This window comes from Pinus tabuliformis, chromosome 8 (assembly GCF_031772625.1).
Source record: "Pinus tabuliformis cultivar Carrire ecotype Pingquan chromosome 8, CPIR1, whole genome shotgun sequence".
In the NCBI taxonomy this organism is placed as follows: domain Eukaryota; kingdom Viridiplantae; phylum Streptophyta; class Pinopsida; order Pinales; family Pinaceae; genus Pinus; species Pinus tabuliformis.
The window spans coordinates 1,629,664,138-1,629,676,487 of NC_142294.1; the positions used below are offsets into that span (position 1 = coordinate 1,629,664,138).

The window sequence follows — 12,350 nt, forward strand, 5'->3', positions numbered from 1 at the left end:
AAATATTTCCAAAAACAATCATGTTCTAATCTCCCCTAACTTCTTTTCAATTCTTTGTACAACATATTGATGAATGTAGATTATAAAATATTCTAAAAATTAATAAACATGAGCAAAATCAAATATTTCACCCATACTATTTTCATTACAAATTTTAAAATATTCCATAAACAGAAATAAAATGTTCACTCATTTCCAAATATTTCCAAAAACAATCCTTTTCTAATCTCCCCCTAACTTCTTGCCAATTCTTTGTACAACACGTTTTCCATGCTAATCATTTTTGTCATTATAAATCCCTTTTTACCTTCATGCGACTCGATCTCCTGATCGTCTCTCTCACGGGACGCGGATCCAAGAAACAGCCCCGCCTTCATCGAAAGTCCCTCCTTTGTAATTTCAATGGAAATCCATCTCCAGTCCCCTGGACGCCGACTTTTTCTTTAAGGCTGTGATGGCTCCTTAACAGCTCTGAATCCTCTGGACAGCGCACATGCAATTTCCTCACTATTTCTTGCGGCCTACAATTCATGGCCGCGTCACGGTGCCCTGTTTCGTCGCGCGCCGACTATGGAGGCTATATCAATACCACAAACCCTTCCCATTTCACGACACAGTTCAAGCTTTAAGCCCCTTCGCCTGCATTAAAGACGCAATTGAGGTTTCAGTTAGGGTTTCGGCCTTGAAAATAATGGCAGAATTCGAGGATTTCCTGCCAATTATGAAGCAGAAATTGGGGGAGCGCGAATTCATGGCGGAGCTGTGTAATGGTTTCCGTCTTCTGGCAGATCCCCGGCTGGGACTGATAACCTTGGAGAGCTTGAAGAAGAATTCGGGTATGTTAGGGTTGGATTCCCTGACAGATTCAGAGCTGCGGGCGATGATGCAGGAGGGGGATTTGGACGGCGACAGGGCTCTGAATGAACATGAATTCTGCGTTCTGATGGTGAGATTGAGCCCTTCGTTGATGGATGAGGCCTATAAATGGCTGAACAACGCCCTGGAAAATGATTTGGAAGAATTCGCAAATGACAAATAGTACATGTATTTTTAATTCCGTCAGTGTTGAAATGAATTGAGGCATTTATGGAGGCGTATGTAACAGATCTGGTTTAGCCTTCCGCTTCCAGCGTACAGGGATAAATTTGATCAAGATTTGGTTATAATTTCAAAGACTGACACCATCAAATTTATTTAGTTTATATAGGGCCTATTTAGATATTTTTTAATTGAATATATTACTAAGTCTGGTTGGTAGAGTTTGGAGTAGTTGAAGGAGGCAGTACAGGAATTGGTATTGGTTTGACGATTAAAAGTGGTTGGAATCTGAGTAAAAAATTTCAAAAAATCTTTTAGAGCGATATTTTAGAGCCAGTGTTTGAATCATGTTTTTGATAATGGAAATGGATTTAGCACCATCGAAAACATCTAAAGCACTTAAAATTATGAATTTTGACAGCTTTTATTTAGATTTACAAAAATCTTTGCCAATTTTTTTCAAAATATAGTAGAAATTCCATAACTTTCAAGGCAAAAAAACATAATTGTTAGCCTATGGTCCAGAGTTTTGATATTTAGAATCTATTTACAAAGACTAATTTACAAATTTATATAAATTAAAAATTTATTTTTATTGGTTTAATTGAATATATTTATAAAAATGGTGTGCAAATTTATATAAATTAAAAAATAAATTAATTAAAAATTGAAATAAGATAAATATTCAGATCTGGTTTAGCCATTGGCTTCCCGCGTAGAGGGATAAATTTTATCAAAATTGGGTTATAATTTCAAAGAAGGGAGATTAAAAGGCATTATACATTTGGAAATTACTCGATAACAAATGTGAATATTGATTGATTTATTAAATTATTTTTTAAATAATAATGAAATTTTATATTAATGATTGATTTATTAAATTATTTTTTAAATAATAATGAAATTTTATATGAATTTATAAAATTGAAAATATATATTTTAATTATTTATATATGTATATATATAAAATAAATGTTTTGTTAAATGATTTTTAATGTATTCTATGTTGTTAAAGCTTTGTTATTACACCGTAAAATTTAATAAGTTTTATTATATCATAAAATCTAATAAGAATATATAATACGTTTTATTATATCATAAAATTTAATAAAAATATATATTTATGTTTTTGCAGGATTAGAGGATATTTATTATCTTTGTTTTAATTTTATTTTTAATGTTATTATTTAATTTCTTAAATAAAACTTAATAATAATTGTATCTAAACTAAGTTGTTATGAATATTTGAGAGACATATTTCACTGAATTTTCATGTAGAAGTTAAAACCAACCATTGACACAATGTAAACTAAGCAACTCCAATAAATTTTAAAGTGGAAAAAAAAAAAAATATAAACAAAATATAGGATTGCATGCATTGTATTTTATTTTGTTCATGTTCACGTTTCTCTTCATACACGAGAGGAAATTTCAAACATATAAAATAAAATGCATAACATACAAAACGACTTAGAGAAATCTAATATTTGAAGGCTATTGAAACATGGTGAGAAAGATTGTTTTTTCCAAGTTTTACTTAGAAGTCTAGGTGGTTTTATTTTCCAAATCATATATGAAAATTGATTAGGATTATGATATTTGTGGTGGAAATTACGATTTACTTTGATTTAGCTAAAAACTTTTATTGCAATAAATGTCTCATATGAATGTCTCACATTAGTGAATAATACCTTTAAATAGGCTACATTAGAGAAAAATACTATGAGTTTGTGAAAACCTGGAGCCCAAAAATCTCCATCGATATATTTACTATTTTATCACAATTTTATTTTAATTAAATTATCATTATTGTTTAAATTTACATTTTTTTATGTAATTTGACCATAAGAGAAGAATACCATAAAAGAAGAATAACATGGGCAAAACCATGAGTTATCCCAATTTTATTTTAATTATTAATTATTAATTTTCTATCTAATGCCTACACATCTCCCACATACAATGATCAAAATGAACAATACCCAAGATTACAATGTATGGTCAAAATGAACAATACCCAAAATTACAATGTATGGTCAAAACGAACAATACCCAATACCCCAAATTACAATGTATGATTAAAATGAACAATACCTAGATACTGCAATGGGTTTAAAAAAATAATCTCCTCCAAAAAATGACAACATCAAATATAAAAACCAACATATGAAATGAACTCCACAAACTTGTTTTTATAACTCTCCCAAGGAATTCAACCCTCTTCATGAAACCATGTGGGACTACATAAAATCACTTTTAATCTCCCAATTAAAGGCCTCATTTTTTAAATATTTTTCGCTATATAATTGCCCTTATAGTCCCTTCATTAAAAATATTAAAATAACAATAAAGTGAAATATTTGATATAACTTTATTAATTAATGAAATGTCATTATTTTATTTAAAATCATTGAAATATATAAAATGATGAGATAGTCGTCAAAATTGAACCCATCGAAAATACTAAAAATAGTAACCATGCCCAGTGGCATAGTCGGTGCTCGAAATTAACTTACTAAAAATAGTAAGTATTGGAAAACTATCTCGAAATCATTCTAGAAAAAGGCATCTTGCTCACAATCCCAAGTGAGATCTCAACTAACCATAAAACACTACCAAACTATTGGATTAATTACCTCTAAGGTTCCCTAACCCTAACCCATTAGCATACGGGAGCTAACTCATAAGCTAGACATTCACTGATTCCACTAGATAGGAAGGGGACATTACAGTCCGCCCTTTCCAAAATTGCTTGTCCTCAAACAATCTCAGCTTTGGATGCTACAATATATGTTTGTCTTCCCATGTGGCATCCTCTACTAGCAAGTTCTTCCATTTGATGAGAAAGTCTTTGATGTCCCTCTTATAAAGTGTCGACGATCTGTATTACAAACTTGAAGGTTTATATAAAATTTGCGAGTAAATTTTTAGGTCTTTTAGGCAATGGATCAATTTGAAAAAGTACATAAATTAATGTTTTAAAACTCAGTTTGTAGCATAAAAACATAGACAAATATACCATACACAACAACACAAGACAACAAAATGATAAAGGAGTTCACCCCTCCTGGGCTACATCTCCTGGTCCAGCTTCCAATGTTGGGCCTCTTTCATTAAGTGCTCAAATCTGTGATTTCATGGATTTACAATGCTTAGAATATAAAAATAATGTCTCCAATGGTTGCAGAACAGTCAAAAACTTAAACTTGGGCTCTTGTTGGGCTCTTGTTGGGCTCAATTTGGCCAAAAACTGAGAAAGTTATGCTCTAGAGAAGTTTTGTTGTTAACTGCTCTACAAACTAGACTCCCCTGCTAACTGTTCTACGAATTTTTCCTTTCCCGAAACTGTCGAGCGACATTTTCGCCCAGCATCGACGAGATTTACGTTGTTTCAGGTGCAAATTGTCGATCTGATTAAATGCCCAATGACCCCTATGGGCAGAAAATTTGGGCCACATGGGTCATACGCTTCGGGGGCTGGGGCTAACCACCCGCCTCATTGACATAGGCCCCAAATTGTCAGGCCACGGTTTCATAGGTCCATAGAACCCGGGGCTGGCCCCGAATTCCCATGCAAATTGCCTCTTTGCTCCTCCTTCCGTGCCCACGATTCTATCAATTGCCACATGACCTGGGCTTGGGTTAAGGGTTAGCCCCCTTTCGTTAACTTCTTCCCCCCATGCCTCTGACTATACGAAAAGTTCCAAAACCTTGGGCCGGGGCTGAGCCCTGAGCTTTCAGCTCCCTTTCGCTTGCAGTCTCATAGGTACAAGGTGACTAGGGGCTGAGGGCTTAGCCCCGGCCCCGTCCCCAATCGGATTTCAACGAAACTTCATAAGGGTATTCGCTGCATAGGTTATTAAGAACCACCTGCAACGCATTGGTAACATGCTACCTTGTTTGCTCCGAAGTCACGAGTTTGAATTCATGGAGCCCAGTTCGATCCATAACAAAATTTTGGACAATCCTGGGGTGCAACATGGCATCTTGTGATTGGGCCATGTGGCACCCAATCATTGGTCCAACAAATCGAACCATCAACCAATAAAAAACTGACACCACGAACCAATCTGGTGAGGCCACTTGGCAGTCTTCCATTGGCCCGAAATACACTGTCATCCTTCCCATTCAACCTGCTGAGTCATCGTACAGACTGCCTAGTCAACAGTCTTGCACTTCAACCTACAAAAATTTTCCCTGTTTGGGAAAACGATCATAATGTGATATCTAGAGCATACTATATCGGTTTTGAGCGACTAAAGTTGCATTGGATTCAAGTCGGCGATATTTACATTTTGGCACTGATTTCAAGAACTTTTGAACATTTTCATTTTTAGCACTTTACTGATTCCCTGGATCACTCCTCCCCACTAAAAGCTTTTGGACCTCCAAAAGGCTATTTTCAATCAACAAATAGATGAGGGTACAATTTCCTCACCCTTCCAATCTCAATCCATTTGGCTTTGCTTGGATTTGTACCTTTGAGCCCCACATGAAGGTACTCCACATTCCCTCTTCTTGAAGTTCTTGTTTTTTTGTCAAGGATAGTATCTTGCTGCAATTCTTCAAGATATTCAAGAGAGAAATATTCTATTGAAGGAATCTGAACATTATATCCTTGATCTTCAATCAAAGGAGACTCATATAATCTCAAGTTCTCTTCACCTTGAAGCTCTTCGTTGTTGATGTGAAGACTTGCTTCGTCTCCAACCTGAAAACTATGGTTAACACGATGCTTATCATGTCTAGCATTGTACTTGTCTTGACTCTTCACAAAATGTTCTTGTACCATATGATTCACTAACTAAATTTGTAATAGCTTATTAAGATCTAACACAAAATTTGATGTTGTATTGAATTTACCTTTCAATTCGTTGAAGGCTTTATGTTGCTTGCCTCCCCATTAAGAGACATGTTTCACCCTTGTCAAAGCATGAAATGAAGCTAGCCTTGTCTTGAAAGCGGTTTTCCACGTATCACCTTTAGCAAGTATTATTTGATGGTAACCACTTCGTAAGTTCAACTTAGTGAAATAAACAACATCCTTCAATTGATTTAACAAAACATCAATGCGAGGAAGAGGATAACGATTCTTTACCATGATTTTGTTCAAAGCTCCAAAATCCACACACCGTGATCGCCATTGCCATGTACCATCCTTCTTCAAAGCCAAAACATTAGGAGACCCACAAGGAGATGTACTAAAGCTAATGTGCTCTAACAATATACTCAATCCCATTCTTAAACAAATGATACTTGTTCCCATGGCGATGAAAGACAAATTTCTTATCATATAAGTATGGGCTTCCCAAAAAAATCCTGCATATGTCAAGTGGTACTACATCAAGTTCTACCTCATCAATAAAATTTGCAGTGATGGCGAACTTAAGTATGCATTTTATTGTCACTTGCAATTTGGCATTGTCACATATCCAACCCAAAGGATAAGGTTTAGGATGAGAAATGGTTTCCAAATTTAGTTTCTTGACAATTGCCTCTGAAATAAGGTTGACTTGGGATCCACTATCAAACAGAGTATCTACTTTGTTATGACTCTAATATGGAAAAACTCAATCCTTTCTTTTCATTTTGAGTTTCAATGGGCTTGCTAGAAGAACTAGTACTTGCAATAGAATCCTTACCTTTCAATCCCATGGCTGTGATTTTGGTCTCATCTTCGGAATTAGATCCTAGATCTTGTTGAGTTGTTGCAACCCTCTTTTATTTCTCCTGGTTGTTAAACTTTTTGGGTCTCAACTCAGTAGTTCTATTCTAAGTTTCGTACCTCCTACGCATAAGTTTCATAGCATTCCATGCCTACCGTACTATAATTGGCATCATAAGTTGGGCAGCTCTGTTGGTGGGATCAATTTTGAATCGAAACTACCCTCTCTATGGATTCATTCATCACAGTTAGAGCCTTTAGTAGAGATCCTACTACATATCTCCATCCTCTATAGATGAACATGTTTCACCCTACATATATCCCTCCTCTATACAATGGTCTTCATCATGGCCTTCTTTTGAACAATGTTTACATGTGAGTTTTTCTCCCTCTTTCTTGATTGAAGCATTCTTTTTATCCTTGCCTTTGAACTTCCCCTTTCCTTTGTCTCCAAACTTAAATGGCTTCTCGCTAGTCTCTTGAGGAACAATTTTCCCTCTTGCTTCTAAATGAGTTGCATGTACACAAACTTCATCTAACTTTGTAGGGTTAAACATAAGAATTGTATGCCTCAAGTAACTATGTAAACCACCTATGTATTTAAGGAGAGTGTCTTGAGAGGATAAATCTACACCCAAAATGAGAGCTCTTCTTCTAAACTCTTGGGTATAACTTTGAACACTCATACCTTTTTCTTATCTAAAATTTTTCTAGTCCATTATTGCTTTTTGCATGTATGCTAATGGATAAAATTGTCTTCTTAATGCAGCTACAAAATCATTCCAAGAGGAAATAATCTCACCACTTTTCTTGAGATCCTCTTGAGTTTTGGCCTCCCACCAAATGAGTGTTGCACTTTCCAACCTTAGAGAAGCAAGCTGAATTTTAGTGGAATCATCATCAATTTGTTGAATCCTGCAATAGACTTCAAGTTGACGAACCCAATTATCCAATTTCTCAACATCTACTTCCCCATTGTACATAGGCAATTCAAATTTTACATCAAGCTTTAACAAAGGAGTTTTACCATGTCCCTTTGGAGTTCTTGGAGGAGTATGTGAAGGGGTTGAAGTAGAAGAAGATGAGGGTGAAGATGGAGGTGAAGAAAAAGGTGGAGGTGGAGGTTTGTCACCATTTCCTCCATTACCTTTTGGAGGGTTTGAGCTCTCTCCTTGCAACCTTGTGTTTCTCTCTTCAAATAGAACTTTCACCATTTCAGACATTTCAAAGAAATCTTTTCTGAAAGTTCTCTCATCCTCAGACATCCCTTCATGACCTTCTTCATGTGCCATGACTGGTGAAGCTTGAGATATGTGTGGCTTCCTTGAACCCACTTGAGGATTTGGCTCTACAAGCACTCATTCTCCTATTTTCAGCTTCAACCTTGTAAGCATCATAAAACACTTACAAACAAAATCAAACCTTCAAAATAACCTTGAGCTCTGATACCAAACTGATATGTATTACAAACTTGAAGGTTTATAGAAAATTTGCAAGTAAATTTTTATGTCTTTTAGGCAATGGATCAATTTGAAAAAGTACATAAATTAATGGTTTTTTAAACTCAGTTTGCAACATAAAAACAGAGACAAATATACCATACACAACAACACAAGACAACAAAATGATAAAGGAGTTCACCCCTCCTGGGCTACATCTCTTGGTCCAGCTTCCAATGTTGGGCCTCTTTCATTAAGTGCTCAAATCTGTGATTTCATGGATTTACAATGCTCAGAATGTAAAAATAATGTCTCCAATGGCTATAGAATAGTTAAAAACCCCCCAAGTTGAGCTCTTATTGGGCTCAATTTTTCCAAAAACTGTGAAAGTTATGCTTTAGAGAAGTTTTGTTGCTAACTGTTATGCAAACTAGATTCCCCTGCTAACTGTTCTACGAATTCTTCCTTTCCAGGAACTATCGAATGGCATTTTTTCCCAGCAATGGCGAGATTCGCGCCATTTCGGGTGAAAATTGTCGATCTGATTAAATTCCCAATGACCCCTATGGACCGAAAGTTTGGGCCACATCGGCCATATGCTCGGGGCTTAGGGCTAACCGCCCGCCCCCGTTAGCATAGTCAAAAAATTATCTCCATGAATCTCTACATCTCCATGGATACAAGCTTTAATGAGGTCAATGAAGTCCCTAAAAAAAACCCAATTTGTCTAGAATAGTCAAGATAAATGAATGTCTAACCCTATCGAATGCATTTTCCATGTCTAGTTTCAAAATGAAACCCTAATATTCTTGAGAAAGGCTAGAGTGAATGGATTCCTGGACTAGGAGGATGTTATCTACAATCTATAGGTTGGGAATGAAACCACCTTAGTTTTCTAAGGTTGTGTGAGGGAGGAGGATTTTTTATTTTGGTAGTGAGAATTTTGGTTATAATTTTGTAAGAGGATTTCCATAGCAAGATAGGTCTAAAGAAACTTAAGGAAGTTGGTCTAGATTTTTTAGGAATAAGCACAAGAAAGGTAGAGTTTGTGTTACCTCCTATTTTGCACTTGTCTTGAACCCATCAGATCATCTTGATTACGTCTTTCTTGATGAGATCCCAAAACATTCGGTAGAAGGCTATGATGAATCCATCTAATCCTATTTCTTTGTTCGGATGCAGACTCCAAATTTCTCTTTGCAACTCCTCTTCTTCCATTGATTTGTTAGTGTTGCATTATCCTCCTCTATTACCAGTTTTGGAGTTTCTCTTAGAAAGTCCTTGAACATATTTGGCTATGTTTTTTCTACCAGTAACCTTTTTTAGTGATGGTATGCCTCCACTTTGATCTCATCTTACCCTTCAATAGAAACATTTCCTTATCCACTAATCACTTATATACGGTTCTTAATTCTTATTTCTCTGGTTTGGTTGTGAAAGAAGGTTGTATTCTTGTCATTAGCTTGTATCCACAAGCTCTGGGATTTGATCCTTCTACTCTCTTCTTCATTCTTGTTGACCTAGTATAGCTCCGAGTAGAGCTCTTTTTCATTGATTTCCAGTTCTTCAATGTCTTCTTCGTTTTCCATTTTCGCCTGAACATAGTCCAATTATTTTTGTAGTTTTATTTTCTTCTACGTAGGTTCCCTGTATTGCGTTGTGGCCCATTCTTTGAGTGCCATTCTAAACATATTTAACTTGGTTTCCCATATATACCCTGGCGATCCATTGATTCTCATTTTCCATGTGGACTGCACCAATTGCCTGACCTCTTCATTGGTGGACCATTAGGGTTTGTAACAGAAGGGTAGTGGCCCCAAATTTGAGTTTTCTCCAATTCTCAAAGTGACGGGATTGTGATATTAAGTTGAAGTCGTAAGAAAATTGACGAGGCATATCCAACTCATGTTATGAGGTTTGCATAAATAAAAAATGGTATACTTTTTCCTTTATATTACCTGGACTTGTCCTTCTATTTCTCCATGTGAATTTTCCATTCTTTGGTGTGATATCCAGTAGATTATGATCCTTTATTATGGTTTCAAGTTTGTCTATGCTTGGATCTGGGAGGAATGATCCTCCTCGCTTTTCTCCAGCACTCATAACCAAGTTGAGGTATCCTCCAACTATATAATTTTGATTTCCTGTTACTACTAGCTAATCTACTAAGGATTTCCAACAATTTTCCTTATATCTATAGTGTTTTGGGGCGTAGATATTATATATTGTAATGCTCTTCTCAGTGTTTTTATTTTGCAATTTTATCTTGATCCAATGTTTTTCTTGGTGAACTCCTTGGAGTTCCATTGTTATTTGGTTCCAAATAGTGCAGACACCTCCTGATGATCCTCTTGCACTAATTGTTTCTCCTTTGAAAATTTTTATTCTTTGGATTACTAATGTCATTTCTTCCTCGCTTAACTTAGTCTCCCGTAGTATATAGATTTCCAGATTTTTTGACCTGATGAGATCTTTGATTGTGTTTGTTTTAGAGATGTGCCCGAGACCTCTACAATTCCAGGAGACTAAATTCATTATTTACTTTGAGATGAGATGGAAAGGCCCTTACCTCTCCCTTCCAGGGCTTGTGTTTCCTTGATTCCTATTCCTTTGTCTATGTATGTGTCCATTGGTTGTTGGATTCCCAGTGCCATATCCTTTTGTGCTACTTTGTCTCAGATCTCCTTGTTTGATTTACTGCCATATTTTTTTATGGTTTTCTAGAGGTACTAAGGTTTCTTTGGATTTATTTCTAGTTATGATCCCTGCATAGGATGGAGCTAGAGAAGTCAACGAGGGGTAGGGAGATGTAGGGAGGGAGGAGCAAGGGTTATGGGGAGGGTCTTTAGGAGGAGGGGGATTGGGAAATTGAGGGGAAGATACAACAAAGTGCTGCTTCAGATCAACTTGCTGGAGAGATGGAAGGATCTCTCCTTCTTCATGATCTGAGGGATTTGCATGGAGATCATGATTGAAAGTTGCAAGGGGGGTGAAAGGCTTTTTAAAGGATGGTTGAGAGTATCCTATTTGTAGAGGTTTATTGGATTTGGGAAGGTTGGCTTCAGATGGGACGGGTCTAGATTGGGAAGGCCCTACATGCTTATAGGATTTGTTAGGGTTCCTAGGGTTTTTTAACTTGATAGTTTCCCATTATGCTTCTTTGGTTTCTGTTGGTTCCTATGCCACTCTTTTGGAACATCTATTTGCAAAATGATTGTATTCATGGCATACCTTGCATTTAAACGATAGTTTTTTGTAGTCTAGTTGTTGAATGTGCGTCCAACTATCTACCTTGATCTTCACTGCCTCTGGTATCCCTTTGCCTAGGTCAACTTCTACACATATTTGATTGCACGCATGCATATTTTCTCTCGGTTCACTTCTATCTATGTATTTTCCAATTTCTTTCACTGATTCATCTCCCCAGCAGTGGAGAGGGAGATGAGGAAGGAAAACCCAGACAAGAAAAAAAATAGGTATGTCAAGCTCGGGGTTGACATCCGACGTCCAACAATTTAAATATAAACCTCTTGAGTCCATAAAATATGGTATGTTCATGAAGATCAGATCTTGATCTTCCTTAGATTCGAAGTAGAAAGTAAAATGGCCCTTGCCACGTAAGTGAATGGAGATTTGGCCTTGAGCTTTTGTGGCCCACATTCGTTCAACCCATTTATGCACTATTCTTGGCAAAGGTTAGAGACCAATAAACTGTCATACCAATCCTCGCTCGACTAGGGAGAGAGAAACTTTGTGCGGGATTGAAGGGGATAAATTTATTTATGGGATTTCATCAAGCTTCTTCACGAATTTGGTGATAGAAGAGCACTCCCGAGGGGGTCCAAGCGAACTAATGAGGCTCATGAATACCTGAGCATCTATATCAAGAGAGTGTGCTTGAGAGGGAGGATGACCTCCCTCCAACACTGCCTTTGAAGGGGCCCTTGAGGTTGATCGATCAGAGTGGGAAAGGTTCAACGCAAGTAGAGGCAACACAATGAGCACTTCCACATTAATGTAAGTATCATTTTATGATTTTCTTCCATTGTTGGGTTCTTGGTGGTCATGCTTGGCCTTTTTTTTATCATCAATCCTTTCCCTAGGGCTTATTTTCTCTAGGGATTTTTGGGGATTTATTGGGGCTATCTGGGTGGCCTGTGCCCAAATTTTTAAGATGTTTTATGGCTCTCTAGTTTTTGGAGGAATGT

At 36.6% G+C, this 12,350-nt stretch overlaps 1 pseudogene; it reads left to right on the top strand.

The window, feature by feature from the left end:
* Positions 1-256: 256 nt before the first annotated feature.
* LOC149242331 (calcium-binding protein KIC pseudogene) lies at positions 257-1,202 on the top strand (annotated as a pseudogene).
* Positions 1,203-12,350: the final 11,148 nt, after the last annotated feature.